Raw genomic sequence first — 18,806 nt, forward strand, 5'->3', positions numbered from 1 at the left:
GCTTTATAAATTATTGACTTCATCTCATTGGTAATGTGTCCGTTTCGCCATATAGTGTTATTAAGGTATCCTTCCAGTCTAAGGCTCTTTGTACTTGATGTCTCACTTCTTTGTTCAGGTCTTCATAGCTAGACAGTGTAATTCCCAGGTATTTTATTTCCACTTCATCTCCATTTACATCTGGTTGATTCTTTCTTCTTCTTCACGTGAAATCTCATCTAAGAAGGTTGGCAACCATCATGGCAGTTCGCACTTTCGACACCGCTACTCTAAAGAGGTCAGCAGAAGTGCAGTTCAACCAAGCTCTCAAATTATTCAACCAGGAGATGCATCTTCTTCCACGACTCCTTTTACCATGTGTTCTTCCTTGCATTCTTAATTGCAACAAGTTAGAACGCTCCCCCTCATGACATGTCCCAGATATTGCAGTTTTCTGACTTTAATTGTATTTAAAACCTCTTTATCTTTTCCCATTCTTCTCAACACCTCGACATTCGTGACTATCCACCCAAATTATTCTTAATATCCTTCTGTAGGCCCATAACTCGAAGGCTTCCAATCTGTCCGAAACATCTTTCTTTAAATTCCAAGCCTCCAATCCATAAAATAATAAGGAGAACACGTAGCATCTCAGAAGTCTTATCTTTAAAGAAATTGAAAGAGTACTTTTTTCAGTTTGTTGAAAGAACTTCTTGTCTGTCCTATTCTTGCCTTAATCTCTTCTGTGTACTCATTATTTTCGTTAATTATTGTACCCAAATATTTATATTTTTCAACTTTTTTAATTGGTTCTCCATGTATTGTTATGTACGTCTTGACGCTATTGGGTTTTTCTAATTACCATAAATTGTGTCTTTTTTGTATTTAGGGACAGTCCGTTTTCTTCACTGACTTCTAACACTCTGTCAACCATTTGTTGTAAATCCTCAAGACATTCCGCCAATGAAATAGTGTCGTCGGCAAACCGTATATTATTGATTGGTCGGCCGTTTACTTTTATTCCATAGTTAGTTCTTTTAGTGCTTCCTGGATTATTTTCTCTGAATACAAATTAAACAAAGTAGGAGACAGGATACAGCCCTGCCAGACGCCCCTCTCAATCTGTATTTCATTTGAAAAGACGTTGTTCTCTTTTACCACAGCGATCTGATTATAATAGATAGCGCTACTGATCCTGATGTCTCTCATATCTAAGTTTTTCTTTTCAAGTAATTCGATAAGACGGATATGTCTGACCTTATCGAAGGCTTTGTTGTAATCCAAGAAGCACATATATACTGGCTGATTAACATCCATGCACCTTTGCACAAGTACATTCACAGCGAACAGGGCTTCCCTCGTTCCCAGTGCATTTCTAAATCCAAATTGTGTGTCACTTATGTCCTGCTTAAGTTTGTTGTGTATTCTCCGGTGTATAATTTTGTAAAATATTTTGAGCGTATGACTCATTAAACTTATTAACCGGTGGTCTTGGCATTCTTTTGTATTTGGTTTTTTTTTGGTAGTGTTATAATTGTTGACATCAGCCAATCTCTGGAAATGATTCCTGTACTGTATATTGTATTGAATAAGTCGACCAATATTCCAATTTGCTGTTCTTCTATTAACCGTATTATGTCTACAGGTATTTCGTCAGGACCTGTTGCCTTGTCGTTCTTTGTTCGCTTTATCGCCTCTAATACCTCATCTTCTGTTATATCTGGGTCGTTGTCGGACACATGTATTGTGTCCATTATTTTACATGTTTTACTGTCAGTCAAAACACACCATTAAAAGATGTCACTAACAAAATTTTAACTTTCCAACTAAATTTTAAAATGTATTGTGTCCATTATTTTACATGCTATATTTTATATGTGTGTTTTTAATGTTGAGTGTCATAGCTTTACACAAATAATCTCAACGACTATGTCTTGAAGAAGGAATAAAAGAATTCCGAAAGCTCGACCAAAAGTCAAAAGAGTGTTTCTATAACATCCCGGCCAAACCTACTGACTGCAGCCCTAATAAACTGTGTTGTTTGTTTATATCGATAGTCAATAATATCCAGTATTTCTTGTATATATATATATATATATATATATATATATATATATATATATATATATTTGTATAATCGTATAACCGTTTAACTTTAATGGCGTAATAATAATGTAGCAAAACTAACATCAAAATGTAGTGATGAATGCTAAGTAGACAGTGTTTGGAGTTTTATTCCTTCATAAAACTTCAGCTACTGTAATGATGGTCTTACAATGTTCAACGGTAACAAAACAGTAATAAACACAAAATTGGTAATGAATGTTTTACTGGCAGTAATTGTTTTTGGATCGAACTAAAGTTTTCTTAACTACATTTACAAGGCAGGATGTTTTATTAGCATGTAGTTCCGCGGAATGTAATGATTGCTTATAATCTTTTAGAGCTTTAACAAAGAGCAAATTGGTTTTTATTAAACACACAAAGGCGATGGACATTGATCTATAAAAAATATCATTAAACAAACGAAAAATAATACTGTTCTCCGTCAACTTTGCGGATGACCAAATCGTCCTAGCTCAAGATTCTTTTCATCTAGAATTTATGATAAAGCGTCTATACAGAGAATATGTAAAATGGGGGTTAAAAGTCAGCATGAAGAAAACAGAATATTTAGTTATCAATTGAGATACCAGGTTTGAAGTGTTGATAGACGAGGACGTGGAAATCAAACAAGTGGAAAATTTTAAATATTTAGGTACACTCATTGAATGGGAGAAACCGAAATTAAACACCAAATTAATCAGGGACTTAAAATCGTAGGATGCCTGAACTCCTTATGATGGGATCGCAACATTTCCAAAAGAAAAAAAAAAGAATAGGTCAAACCATGGTTGAATCAGTTCTTTGTTATGGCTCTGAAGTATGGATAATTAATGCAGACCTGAAGAGAAGATTGTTGGCAGTTGAAACGGATTATTTGAAAAGAAGTGATAGAACATCAAGGCTGGAAAGAAAGACCAACGAATCTATAAGAAACGGTCATTGACAGAATAGAAAGAAGAGGTTCAAAATGGTTTGAACACCTATTGAGAATGCCTGACGAACGTTGGCCCCAAAAATTTTACAGATGGAAGGCCCCTGGAAGAAGAAAAAGGGGTAGACCTCGACGCTCATGGAATGAAGGAATTAGAAGAGCGATGGAATCGAGAGGTTTGGAGGAGAAGCATACCTTGGACTGGGAGGATTGGTCTAGGAGAATGGGAATACGGCGATAGCCGTCTCCAAAATGTATTGTATTTACAAGTTGGATGCTGTATTTATTTATTTTTAGCAGGTTTAAATTAAACACCGTATGAAAATTACTAACAAAACACAGATATTAAATGAAAAGTAAGTCATTAACAGAATAATGTACTGTAATAAGTCAAAATTTAAAAACCATCGTAAACGTCCACCAATTAGTAACAACATTGAATCAACTGTTTACATTTTTAGTAAACATAACGAAAATAATTTCATATAAATACAATGTCGGATTTTTACAATTATCTGTTCAGAAATTGTATTAAAGTGTTACAAAAAGTTATTAATAAAACATTTTAAGTCGAATTATCATATCTATACTTTAGAAGATATTTCTAAAGCACCAAATAATATAAATGGCTTTCTCAAAGGGATTTATTTTATTCAAAATACAAGCTAATGGTCTTCATAGTATGCCTGCCGGATCCGGACATTATCCATGCAGCTCCTTCCGGTGATTAACCTAGTTAATTAGGATTGCACTCCATTTATACATGATAATCAATTTTAGCCATTGTTTTCCAGTTTGCTTAACGATAGTTTGCAAAAAATATAATGTTTGTCGACCAAAAGTCAATTTTAAAAGAAAACATCCGACTGATATAAAATAGAAAAATTTACGTGTACTGCAATGACTGCCATAAAATAACTAGAAGATGCACAACAGGACTAGAGTTTCAGGAAGTTAAGTCGAAGTTATGTGTTAATTTTTTATTATTATTTAGAAAGACGCCACTATGAGCTAAACAAAGCACTCAGTATATTACAATTTCATAAAAGCTGCTCTACTACGCCAATTTTCCTTGCGAAATTTTGTCGTGATGTTTATGTAAATATGCGAAACAATATCGCACATCACTATACAGGGCAGTCCCAAGATAACTATGTATTAAATACTACTAAAAATGAAAACGGTTTGAAAAGAAAACTAGGACACTTTAATTGTTGTGTAATGTAATGTTTTCTATGAAGAGAATTCGTTGTTACAATAAATAAAGTAGAATATCGTAGAAATTCAACTAGGTGGTTTGCTTCAACGTTTGCTTTATAGGGAGCTTTTTTCGTGTACAGACCGATATCTTTGCTTACTGTAATATCGAAGTCGTTAAAGAAACTTCTCTCGAAGAGAATTATATCAATTATTAAAGCAAAAAATATGAAATCGGGTTTAGGAATAAGCATTCAACAATCGACTAGCTGCACAGGATCACAAATATTATCGAAAGACCACTAGAAGAAAAAAAAGTATAAATCCGTAAAATAGTTTCGAAACACAATTCAGATTTCTGCCTTAATCTGAGCCTTCTAAAAATTGCAAGGCAAAGCAGACGTTGATAAAGATGTTAATAGAGACATGGGGAATCTAAAATTTGCATTCCAAAGATTTGATTTCACGTACAAAGCGTCTATGTATCTGTTTATACGTATTTCGCCTTAATAAGGCTCATCAGAACAGATATTCATAGGCGTTCTCAACGTGAAAAATAAATCTTTCCTGTCTTTAAGAAGCAACACTAAAATGTTGAGGAGACATGTCGTGGAATGCAAATTTTAGATTCCCCATGGCTCTATTAACATCTTTATCAACGTCTGCTTTGCCTTGCAATTTTTAGAAGGCTCAGATTAAGACAGAAATCTGAATTGTGTTTCGAAACTATTTTACGGATTTATTATCACATGTAGCTATTGCGTCCGTTTCGAAGCCATTTTAGTGTTGCTTCTTAAAGACAGGAAAGATTTATTTTTCACGTTGAGAGCGCCTATGAATAGCTGTTCTGATGAGCCTTATTAAGGCGAAATACGTATAAACAGATACATAGACGCTTTGTACGTGAAATCAAATCTTTACTGTCTTTTTCATTTCAATTTAAAAAAAAGTCTGTTTGACAGTCTTCATTGATGCTGCACAGGCTTTCGATTTAGTCTGGTAAGAAGGTTTAATACATAAATTAAACAATTTTTTGCCCAAAGAGTGCTCACATTTTTACAGTCGTACATAAATGAACGGCATTTTAGAATTAAGTAGGAAGAATGCTTTTCAGACTCAAAAGAAATTAGAGCAGGTGTTCTACAAGGCAGTGTGCTGGATATGGTCATATACCTACTATATACCTGTGATATACCTGTACTGGAATACAACACAATTGCTTCTATTGCCGATGATACGTTTATTCAACCAGTAGGAACCACTAGTGAAGAGGTGACCACCAAGGTCCAAATATCAGTTAACTAAATCCATAAATTAATGAAGCTAACTCTGTTCATGTTAATTTTATCAACAAAAAATAGAATATATACTAGTTATAATCAACAATATTCAAGTACGATATGCAAGAATTGATACTGCTAAGTATTTAGGTAAAGCATTAGATGTTAAACGACGCTGGAAGGCTTACGTCAAGAAAAAAAAGAAGAACTAAATATAAGATATTAAAAATGTTTTGGCTAGTTGGAACAAACTCCACTCTGTCGATCCATAATAAGCTATCACCTTCCAAACAAATATTGAGACCTATATGGACTGATTTCTGGGTTTGACGATCACCCACTCTAACACTGGCTGTTGCGTTTTGGTATATGTGTTTAATTATATTTATATACCGATAGTCAATTCGGCATTCTGTCAAGGTTTCCAACATTTTTTGTTGATTTACGGTGTCGATACCCAGAAATTCCCGATACAACGTGGAGTACGCCAGGGGGACACCATATCGCCGAAACTGTTCACTACGCTTTTGGAATATATATGTAAAAGGGCAAAACTGACCGACAAGGGCATAAACATAAACGGAGAAAAGCTTAGCCATCTAAGGTTTGCAGATGATATTGTACTAATAGCTGATAGGATAGATGAGGCCAAAGAACTTTTAAATCAGCTCTACTTTTCCTCGCTAGAAGGGGGATTGAAAATAGATATATCTAAAACCCAGATGATGACAAATCTTGTAGTCAGCGAAGATATATGCGTAGGAACAAGATCCATAGACCAGGTAATGGCCTATAAATACCTAGGTCATGAGATTCGCATAGGAAAAAATAACCAAACCGTTGAGCTTCTTAGTCGTATAAGACTGACTTGGGCAGCCTTCGGCAAGCTGAACCATATTTTCAAATCGTCTGATATACCAATATGCCTTAAAAGAAAAACGTTTAATCAGTGTGTTTGGCCAGTGTTAACTTACGGTGCGGAAACGTTGACCATGACAAGGAGAACAGTTCAAAAGATCCGTGTATGTCAAAGAGATGGACAAAGCGGGTACTGGCATGGAGACCAAGAGATGATGCCTACCGAAGCTGAGGTCGTCCACCAACACGTTGGACTGACGATCTAAAACGTTGTCATAGGAATTGGATGCAAGAGGCACAAGATCGAAATAGATGGAAAATTATGAGGGAGATCTACGTCCAGCAGTGGATAAGCGAAGATTGAATGATGATGATGATGATATGGACTTATAGGTGCCCACTATGAGGGTGCGCTAGCCCAAGAAATATAACAATAATATAAAGATTTCAGACAAAAATACTGAGAAACATTGTAGATCGTACTTGGTACGTGGCAAACAGTGACCTTTATACCCACCTGAAAGTGGAAACTGTGAATATAATTATTAAGAAGATGGCAGAAAGTCAAGAGTAATGATTTTATAGGCTCGAGAATATCGAGGCAATCCAGCTCCTCGATACTACTGGGCAACATAGAAGATTGAAAGATTTTGAACTAGATTAAGTGATAGTGAAAACACACTAAGTTCTTAATTTTAAATAACAGTAGTTCTTCTTCTTAATTGCGATTTATACCTCTATGAAAGGTTGCTTATTAAGGCATCCTGCCCGTCTATTTGCCTTTTGTACTTGATCTTTCACTTCTTTGGAGGTCTCCAAAGCTGGACAGTGTAATTCCCAGGTATTTTATGTCCATTACTTGTTCAATACTGATGCCATTAATTCCATTTCCAATGCCATTTTTCCTTCACTTCTGTAGGCGTTCTTCGCCTTGGAAACGATTTATTTTTATTTATATTTCTTTCACCAAGAACTTTCTTGGACGAGGCTAAGATATTAGACCTAATTTTTGCCCAGCTTTCTTTGACTCCATCACTGGAGTCAACTTTCAATTTAACCTAAATAACAGTAGTTATTTAGGTTAAATTGAAATTGCTCGTTTTTCATTTATGACTAGATTGTAATTGTAATAATACTGATTATTATTTAAAAAGAATATCATCATCAAAGACCATCCTATAATATAATTCAAGCGTTTTTTTACAGTTTTGTTCCTAAGTGTTCTACAAACACTCCAACCTAGTTCCATATTTAGGATTAATTACAAAAACAAGTTAAACACTACATTTTAGTATAAATGTGACACTTTAAAACACCGACTATTTCAAAGAGAAATGGAAACGAATGTTTATTTAGCAAGTTGAACAGCAAATTCATATTACGCGTATATTTTGAGGTCGCTGTTTGCATAAACCACAAATTAAGGGGTAACTGTTATAATCGCCGACAAGTCTAGTTTGATCTAACTTCATATACTGCGGTTAGTTTAAATTGTGTGAATAACTTACATAAGCATAATAAAATAACTTTTAATGATGTATTTAAATTATTAGACTAGGCTTTATCCTTGTTATTATTTTTCCTGTCTGCTTTTATTAATTAATTCATTAGGTTAGGGCGCATTTATTTGATGTCTTTTTTGTCTTTTACAAACTGTATTTATTTAGCCAGGTTGGCTGATGTCTTCTATGAGTAAACAATAAATAAAATTTTAAATCAAAAACTACATAAGAATACCCTGAAACTAGTATTTCCACCACCAGAGAAAAGAACCGAGTCCCTTCTGCTCGAGTACATATAGCGGCATGATATCGACAAAAATAGCCAACAACATAAAAAGGAAAGGAATAATACCAGCTTTTAGAACAAACAACAACTTAGGCAAATATACTAAGAACAACAAGAGCCAAAATAAAAAGCACTTACACAGTGGTATATACAAACTTAAATGTGGCGACTACCAAAAAACTTACATTGGTCAAACTAGTAGAACTATTAACAAACGTATACCACAACATAAAAGCGCTTCCAATAGTAGAAAAACAGAGTCTAAGCACTTTACCTTCTATAGTAGAAGTCACAGTTAGTTATACCGAACGGCGTATCAGGAACGGATTTAAGAATCATAGCACTGGAATATACGCGCACACAACAATTGTCTACGGTTGTATAAAATACTGTCCTTATTGTTTTAATTAAAGCATTATTCAATCATCGATGTATAAATAAGAGAGTTAAATTGTCAAACTAAACAATAACATAAAGAAAAATACTATAAAAAAAGTAAAATGTTTCAAAAACTCATTGTCGATAGCTTATCTATATTTATCAATTTCCAATAGCTTTCATTGTAGGACATTCTTTGGGAAATAAAGATCAAAATAAAGTCTTTAGGAGAAGCGAATCAGTTTAAATCCTCATTGTCCACGCAAAGCAAAAATGTCTCTTTGTAGATTTCGGTCTTGGCCATTAGACCAAAAACTTGTTGGCCCAAACTACGAAAGCTCAGTTCTATTACATTTTCGCAAGCGGATGAAAGTACCTACATCATGGAGCCGTTGCCAATATCTGTTGTAAATTTCAAACAGGGTATGACTCTTAGTGTGCAAGTAAAACGTGTGGTGTTAAATGCATTGAACTATCATCTGAACTTGTGCTCCGAACACACTCCTTTTGTTGCAAACACACCGCACAAAAATGTGCGGTGTGTTCTCAAAATTTATAATATATATATATATATATATATATATATATATATATATATATATATATATATATATATATATATATATATATATATATATATATATATTGTTATGATGTGTTTTTTTGTTTTGAATGATGAGCAATGAGTATTTTTAATAATATAGGGTTTTTATCGCGGTTCTCAAAGAATTAGCTTGTAAGTACTTTTTTAAATTATCTTTATTATAACTATTATGAAACACACATATATATCTAACCTAGCCAATGTAAATTTAAAATAAACTATCTTTAAATTGATACTCTTATAAAACTAATTAAATTCTATAGACAATCTAAAATTTAAACAAAACTATCTTCAAAATTGAAATTGTTATGACACTAACTAAATTATATTAACAAAATTTTGTACCTTTCTTTCACTGAATGCCTAAATGAACTGTTTTCCACTATATATATATTCTAATCACCACTGAAAGTCTTTGTACTTCGGTTATCCTTGTTTTTGTGAAATTTCTTTTTTTAATTATCAGCTTCTACCAATTTAAGATATATTTTTCTTCACCAGCATTTATATACCACCAACCAAACCAGCAAACACCATTTATATTTATTCTTCTTTTCAATATACCAATATCCAATTATTATAAGTTGATTTATACTAATCTCCAACCATAATATAATTTAATTTCTTCCAATATACTTTTTTTAATCTTCAATAATTATTTGTGTATAATTATAAATGTGCATTAAATTATATGCATAATTTTTAATCTTCATTTAACTCACTATATTAAACAATTGGACTATCTCCAACTAACTTTCATATTTCTTATAAAACTGCTTGACTGATTTACTAAAACTGTGAACAATTGACTTCACTAATTAATTGTGTCTATCTTCTACTAACTTTCATAATAAACTGCTTGACTTCTAACTAAAAACTTCTAAAAACTCTTCTGACTGCACTATCTAAAACTTTTCTGACTAAAAACTTTCAAAAACTGCCATCTTGAATCCAAATCACGGGTATTTATATGTTTTTTGGATTTCTAGAACCATCTCGTAAGATATCATGTTCCAATTTGTTCTATCAAATACTTGTCTGAATTTTCTGGAACAAACCATTTCGCAAACATGGCCATCTCCGGAGATCCAGAGAATTCCATTCTTTTCTATTAATAATTTTGTTTACATTTAGGCTTTTCAGATCAGAATATATAATTAAATTAGTAACTAACACTCTAATTTAATAAAATACACATTTCAAACAATATATTATTATAATAACCCCACTTATATTCGTATTATGATTCTTAATTTGACACTTGGAGTATGTATAGTTGGTTGCCTAGGCACATGGCTCACTTAAATCTATTTACAAAATTAAAATACAACTTTTTACACTTATTATATGCTAATTTATTAAAAATACCCTCACATAAATATATTTTTATTAAATTCTCTAGTATATAACTTATTTAAAACAACCAAATATCTAATATTATGTAGTATATAACTTATAAATTATTTTCTATAAACCCTAATCGTTACAATACCCCAAAAATAATATTTAAAATAAATAATTTACTTATTATTTTTTTAAATATTAATTTTCCCATACCTTATTAAATTTAATAAATCAAATTTTTTTTTTTATTTATTTAAAATGTGTTAAATACATCCCTGTTCGCTGTCTATGTCAAAACAGAGAACAACGGATCACAGTTCGGCTATTCTATGGTCAAACTGTCATGTCAAATGGAGAATGGATTTTATCAGAGAATAAAATATAACCTTAATTAAAAATATAATGGATATTGTGTTCTGTTTATTTATAGACAAAATCTAGGAATTATTTCCATTCAAAATAACTTTCATCAATATAAATTGGTAAGTTTTTCCACTTTATTATATTAGAAAGACATTTACACAATCAATTCTGTATCTAACCCCAAAATTATGATTTTTAGGGCACAAACAATTTCCATATGTATAAAATTCAACAAGTATGATGTCAAATTGATTCAAAATAATGAAATCTACCATCTATTTAACAAATCAAGTCTATTGAATAAAATGGATATATCAGTAAGATGTTAGTGTTAAGTTTATAACCTAGATATATCATTACTTTTTGAAAAATTGTACATTTTTCTTGATTTATTTTTAGTCCAACTTTGTCTAATCTATTTATTATAATTTTTAGGTGTTTCTCATGATCTTCAGCCGTTTTAGAAAAAATTAATATATCATCAATGTAGTGAATTACAAAATGTTCATATTGATCCAAAATATCATGAAGACATCTACATAGAGCACTGCAAGATGATTGAAGTCCAAATGGTACTACTTTGAATTGATATACTACTCCATCTATCTGAAATCCTGTATACTGTCTACTTTTTCTTTCTAGAGGTATTAACCAGAAACTATGCTGTAAATCGATTTTAGTGAAAAATGACATTCCTGTAATTCTTCCTAATATTCCATCTATACTCATTGGTGCTTCAAATTGCTTTTCAGTAATCTTGTTAATATTCCTTGCATCCAAACATAACCTGATTTCACCTGATCTTTTTCGTACTACTACTATGGGGTTAATAAAACGTGTGTCTGCCTTCTCAATGATCCCATCTTCTAACATATTATTAATTGTTTTGTTTACCTCTTCTCTGTATTTATATGGTATTGGGTATGATTTTGTTTTAAAATCTTTTTCTTCTTTAACTTTTATACTATGGATATAATTTTGTGCAATTCTATTTTCTTTATTGACAAGTCCCTTGTGTTGCTGCAATATGGAAATGACTATTGATTTATATTCTTCAGGGCAATTTAAAACTTTCATCATATCTTCTTCTTTACAAATAAAATTATTCTTCATTATGTACTCATTATTCCTTGCTTCCAATTTTACGCACTCCGCCTCGTAGGCATCCATCTGCTTAAAATTTCCATTCCTTAAATATTCACTACAATAATTATTCTTTACATTCTTCTGGGACATTTCCCTATCATCAAAATACATTTCTTCTTCATAAACATCATTATTTTCTTTTAATAATATCCTATCAACTCTTATTCCTTCTTCTACCTCATCTTTCTGCATAAATTTAATTATTTGCCCTTCCAAAGTTACCATTTTTTCTTCAAAATCTATCTTTACTTTCTTCTTTTCCAATTCATCATTTCCCATTAATATATCAACACATAAATCCTTGACAATAAATCCTTGCATATTAATTTCTTTATTAAGAATATTAATTTTAAAATTGGCTAGTTTATCAATTTCACCCAACTTCTTATTATTTGCACCAATAATTTTAATTTTTGGAATCTTTATTATATCTGATAGTTTTAATGTATTAAAAATAAAATTCTCCGAGACTAAAGTACTTTCTGAACCAGTATCTATCATAATCTTAATCATTTTATTTTTGGCCAAAGCATTTATATAAATTAAATTAATAGATTCAATAATTTTATCTTCATCTAAAGAAATAAATTCAGAAGGTTTTTCATAATAGCAATGGCCTAACTTGTAATTCAGAAAGTTTACTGCACAAAATTTTGATTATTAGAATTGTCAGATTGTATCTGACCACTTGAATCTGATGTCCTATGTCTTTCCCTACTATGACTTCTACTCACATTTTCTTGCCTTGTACTATTTCGTTCCCTGTCTTCGCAGCTTCTATTCCTTCGAACACAATTTACCTGTCTATTATAGTTAGGTCGCTCTGTATTTCTTCTATTGTTAAAATCTTGTTTATTATTATTAGTACTGTTATTAAAATGTTGTCTATTATAACTAGTATTGTTATTAAAATTCTGTCTATTTTGATTACTATTATTATTATTAAAATTTTGTAAACTATCAACATATCTATAATTATTATATGATTGTCTATATTGTTGATTATCATTTCTATTATATTGAAAGTTACTATTGTTTTTTCTGTTATTATTATTACTTGTCATATTGCCTCTTTGTATTCTTTGAATAAAATTAATAAAACTATCTATTGTTTGAATATTTTGTACAGTTACGGTTTGCACAACATCAGCATCAAAATGTCTAGATACATTTAAGACTGTTTCATCCTCTCTAAGTGGTGGTTCTAAATATTTTGCAACTGTTATCAATTTCAATGCATAATCTACCATATTTGATTTTAAATTTTGATTATACTTTCCAAAATATAGAATTTCTCTAAACTTGGCTTGCTCTAATTCACCCCAATAATAATTTAAAAATTTATTTTCAAATGTTTGAAAATTATCTAAATCATTCTCAATACTAGCAAACCAAGTTGCTGCATTGTCATTTAATGTCACTCTAATATAATCTTTAATATCATTAATATTATTCACAAATCTTAATTTATGTTTTAAACTATTTATGTATACTCTAGGATGCAAATTTTTTATATTACCAGAGAATTTAATCCCAGTCTCATTTGTTAAATTTAAGTAAGGTCTCCCTATGTCTCTCATTTGTGAAATATCATCTATTCTCTGTTCCACATTTCTTATTTGATTACTATTTATTTGGATATTTTGTTGTATATCGTCTAATTTTTCTTCTGTGTTTCTCCTGTCTTCGTTAATTTTTACTTCTAAGTTACATTTCTGTAACTCTATTTTCTGTTCTATATCTATTTTATTATCTTGAATAATCCTCTTTACTTCTGTCCTCTCATTGTCTATCCTTTTCTTGTAGTCATTCCGTATACTTTTTATTTCATTTGCTACTTTTTTCTCTGCAGCTTCAAGTTTTTTATCCATTTGTTTTTCCATTTGTTTTACAATTTTATTATTATTATCTTCTATTTTCTTTTCTAATTTTCTATAATTCTCTTCCAATTTCTGTTCCATTTTTTTCATGTCTTCTTTGATTTCTTGTGAATTCTGTTCCATTTTTTGTTCTATTTTTTTCATGTCTTCTTTGACTTCTTTTGAATTCTCTTCCAATTTTTTTATGTCTTCTTTGACTTCTTTTGAATTCTCTTCCAATTTTTTTATGTCTTCTTTGATTTCTTTTGAATTCTCTTCTATTGTCTTGTTCATCTGCATCATTAATGACATCAAAGCTGCCATATTGACATTTTCCTCTCTTTCTGGATTCATTTCTGCAGTATCTTGTGGAACTTGAACTAAACTCTCCTCTTGTATAGGTTGTGTTTCTACTTCCACATCTTCTTCATTCTTTTTGCTTCTTGTACCTTTCTTTCCTTGAGACATTTTGAGACTTTACTTGTTCAAATATAATTAATAATAAAATCTATTATTTTTCCTTTCTACTGATAATTAATTTAATTATATGAGAGCACTTATCTTCCCAAACTAATTCTTTTAAATAGAGAGCCCCACGTTGGGCGCCAAATTGTTATGATGTGTTTTTTTGTTTTGAATGATGAGCAATGAGTATTTTTAATAATATAGGGTTTTTATCGCGGTTCTCAAAGAATTAGCTTGTAAGTACTTTTTTAAATTATCTTTATTATAACTATTATGAAACACACATATATATCTAACCTAGCCAATGTAAATTTAAAATAAACTATCTTTAAATTGATACTCTTATAAAACTAATTAAATTCTATAGACAATCTAAAATTTAAACAAAACTATCTTCAAAATTGAAATTGTTATGACACTAACTAAATTATATTAACAAAATTTTGTACCTTTCTTTCACTGAATGCCTAAATGAACTGTTTTCCACTATATATATATTCTAATCACCACTGAAAGTCTTTGTACTTCGGTTATCCTTGTTTTTGTGAAATTTCTTTTTTTAATTATCAGCTTCTACCAATTTAAGATATATTTTTCTTCACCAGCATTTATATACCACCAACCAAACCAGCAAACACCATTTATATTTATTCTTCTTTTCAATATACCAATATCCAATTATTATAAGTTGATTTATACTAATCTCCAACCATAATATAATTTAATTTCTTCCAATATACTTTTTTTAATCTTCAATAATTATTTGTGTATAATTATAAATGTGCATTAAATTATATGCATAATTTTTAATCTTCATTTAACTCACTATATTAAACAATTGGACTATCTCCAACTAACTTTCATATTTCTTATAAAACTGCTTGACTGATTTACTAAAACTGTGAACAATTGACTTCACTAATTAATTGTGTCTATCTTCTACTAACTTTCATAATAAACTGCTTGACTTCTAACTAAAAACTTCTAAAAACTCTTCTGACTGCACTATCTAAAACTTTTCTGACTAAAAACTTTCAAAAACTGCCATCTTGAATCCAAATCACGGGTATTTATATGTTTTTTGGATTTCTAGAACCATCTCGTAAGATATCATGTTCCAATTTGTTCTATCAAATACTTGTCTGAATTTTCTGGAACAAACCATTTCGCAAACATGGCCATCTCCGGAGATCCAGAGAATTCCATTCTTTTCTATTAATAATTTTGTTTACATTTAGGCTTTTCAGATCAGAATATATAATTAAATTAGTAACTAACACTCTAATTTAATAAAATACACATTTCAAACAATATATTATTATAATAACCCCACTTATATTCGTATTATGATTCTTAATTTGACACTTGGAGTATGTATAGTTGGTTGCCTAGGCACATGGCTCACTTAAATCTATTTACAAAATTAAAATACAACTTTTTACACTTATTATATGCTAATTTATTAAAAATACCCTCACATAAATATATTTTTATTAAATTCTCTAGTATATAACTTATTTAAAACAACCAAATATCTAATATTATGTAGTATATAACTTATAAATTATTTTCTATAAACCCTAATCGTTACAATATATATATATATATATATATATATATATATATATATATATATATATATATATATATATATATATATAAGGTTCTTGAACTCCTAAGTGGGGCATAGAGCTTCATTGAAAACGCGCCATCGGGTTCAATTTTGCGCGAAGGCCTTCATCTAATTCCAAGACTTTCCTTGACCTCTTATCTCGTCCATGATGGATCTTCTCCAAGTTGGTACTGGGGACCTTCTTTTTCTTCTTCTTTGGGGATTCCACTCTAGGGCAATTGTTGCAATACTGGAATTATTTTTTCTGACTGTGTGACCAATCCAACCCCACTTTCTGGACTTTGTTTGATGTTCTACTCTTTTTTGTTCGGTCAGGTATAGTAGATCTTAGTATACAGTGACTTTGTAATGAAAATTATTTTATGTAGGATATTTCTTAGAATTTTCCATAAAGCAGCATGAGATAAGCTGTCAAAAACCACGCATAGAGGTGTGTTCCATTCAACCGATTGTTCCATTATTACCCTCACAGTATTAATGTGGTTTATACAGGAGGATTCTGGTCTAAAGCCAGCTGGACCAGCTCGATATTCAATCTTGTTTGTTAATCTTTTACCTAAGTTGTGACGATTTTATTTATTGCGGTAAGCAAGGTTATTCCTCTCCAATGTTTACATAGTCTGAGGTTGCCCTTTATTGGAAGCTTAATAATGTAACCCCTCTTCCAACCCGCTGAAAAAAGCGGTTTGTTTACCACACCTCTCGGATTATGGGGAACAAATGGCTGAACAAAAGTTCAGCAATTAGATGCGGATCAGTTTTAAGTATTTCGGCAGCAATGTTATCGATTCCCGGAGACTTGTTATTTCTCAAAGATTCGATAGCTGTTATTATCTCCGTTTTGGAAGGGGCCTCGCAAGATATACACAAGTCTACATTCTGCAGATTTTCGACAATTTTATCTGCGTTTTTTCTGGGCGTGCTCAGAATCTCATGAAAATGCTCTTCCCATCTCTCTAGTTGGTCATTTGTTGTAGTAAGTAATTCGCCTGTCTTGGATCTTACAATGTTTAAACAGTTGGGCCCATTTTTTGTTAGTCGTCTAGTAATTTGGTATAACTCTAGTTGGACTGAAGAAAACAAGCTGTTTTGCCAGTTCTTCAGCCCACCTTCTTTTGTCTTTTCTTCCATTTCTTTTAACTGCTTTATTTTTTGTTTTATATTCTTATTGTCGGTTCGCTCGTTCTTCTACAGTTCTTGGTTGCAAAATATCTTTCTGTTGCTGTTTTCTTTTCTCGATAAGATTCCAAGTTTCATCTGACATCCATTCTTTTCTGTGTTTCTCTTGTTTACCCAGTTTATCTTCAGCTATTTCTGTCAAAACATCTGCCAAATCTACCCACCTATGTACTTCACGTTCTCTTCTTTTGAGTTGGAGTTCCTCCCTAAACATGTGTCGTCCTGGAGCCGTTTTTAATTTGTCTAGATTGTATGTTGGTATGTTGGTGTTTCGCGTGATTTTGTTTTATGCCATCTTGATTTTAAATCCACAAAATTTATGACATCCTCAAAATGGCCCAGCAAGGCGAACCGCAACCGGTACAAAAAAGGAAAAAAACAGTTTCCAGTCCAATTCACGTGAGAATCCTCACGATAAGGTAGTGAAATCTCGAATAAGGAAAATTGTTTATGATTTTTTTTTTTGGAAAACATTCCACCAACCGTCGACAGCATAATGAATATAGTGAAGGATGATGAGGACCTACCAGCCTTTTTCAAAAATCAGATTTAGTAGGCTACTTAATGACATGGGTTTTGAATATGGTAAAAGAGGTCGAGATTCGATAATGATGGAAAGAAAAGATATCATATTATGGAGGCATAAATACCTTAGACAAATAAAAACATTGAGGAAGAAGGCAACTGTAAACCTTATTTATACCAATGAGTCTTGGACTAACGTCAGTGTTTCAGTAAAAAAGGAATGGAGGGGCACAACGATCAAGAATCCATCTTCTTCTCATTGCGCCGTCTCCTTTCGAAGGTTGGCGATCCAAATGGCAATTGTAGTTTTGGAAACTGCTGCGCGAAAGATCTCTGCGGATGAGCGGTCGAACCATCTCCTCAGGTCTTTCAGCCACGAGTTCTGGCGTCTTCCTACTGATCTTTTGCCCTGTACTTTTCCTTCCAGTATAACTTGAAGTAATTCATATCTTTCGCCTCTCAGCACATGACCCAAGTATTGCATTTTCCTCTCTTTGATTATTCTTAGTAATTCTTTTTGTTTACACATGCGACGAAGTACCTCAACATTAGTAACTCTTTGTACCCATGGAATCCTCAACATTCGTCTGTATATATACATCTCAAAAGCATCTATTCTTTTTTCTATTTCAGAGTCCATTGTCCAACTTTCACAGCCATACAGTAAGACAGAAAAAACGTAACATCTGATCATTTGGATTCTAAGCTGTAGACTAAGGTCTGATCTTGTAAAAAATGTTTTAATGCTCATGAATGTTTTCCTTGCTTGTTCGATTCTTGATAGGATTTCTTTTTTTGGATTACACTGACTATTGATATTTGTTCCCAAATATTTTATGGAATTTACCTGTTCTATTATTTGACCCTTGGCATACACCTGTACGTTTATTGGTGTCTTTGAAAATACTAAAGTTTTAGTTTTAGAAACGTTTAGATGTAAACCGAACATTTCGCTGAGGTGAACTACCGCATTTATTATATTTTGTAGTTCTTGTGCGTTGCTTGCTATTAAGACGGTATCATCAGTGTATCTGATGTTGTCTATGCTGATTTCGTTAATCTTAATTCCGCCTTGGACCTCGTGTAATGCTTCTCTGAATATAGACTCCGAATACAAATTAAAGAGTAGCGGTGATAAGACGCCACCCTGTCTCACTCCTCGTCGGATTTG

At 31.6% G+C, this 18,806-nt stretch overlaps 1 protein-coding gene across 1 annotated transcript in view; it reads left to right on the forward strand.

Moving 5' to 3' along the window:
- The window catches only part of LOC140449470 (elastase-1-like), a 39,515-nt gene that overhangs the window by 6,221 nt on the left and 14,488 nt on the right, over window positions 1-18,806 (forward strand). The window lies entirely within an intron of this gene.

This window comes from Diabrotica undecimpunctata, chromosome 9, assembly GCF_040954645.1.
Source record: "Diabrotica undecimpunctata isolate CICGRU chromosome 9, icDiaUnde3, whole genome shotgun sequence".
In the NCBI taxonomy this organism is placed as follows: domain Eukaryota; kingdom Metazoa; phylum Arthropoda; class Insecta; order Coleoptera; family Chrysomelidae; genus Diabrotica; species Diabrotica undecimpunctata.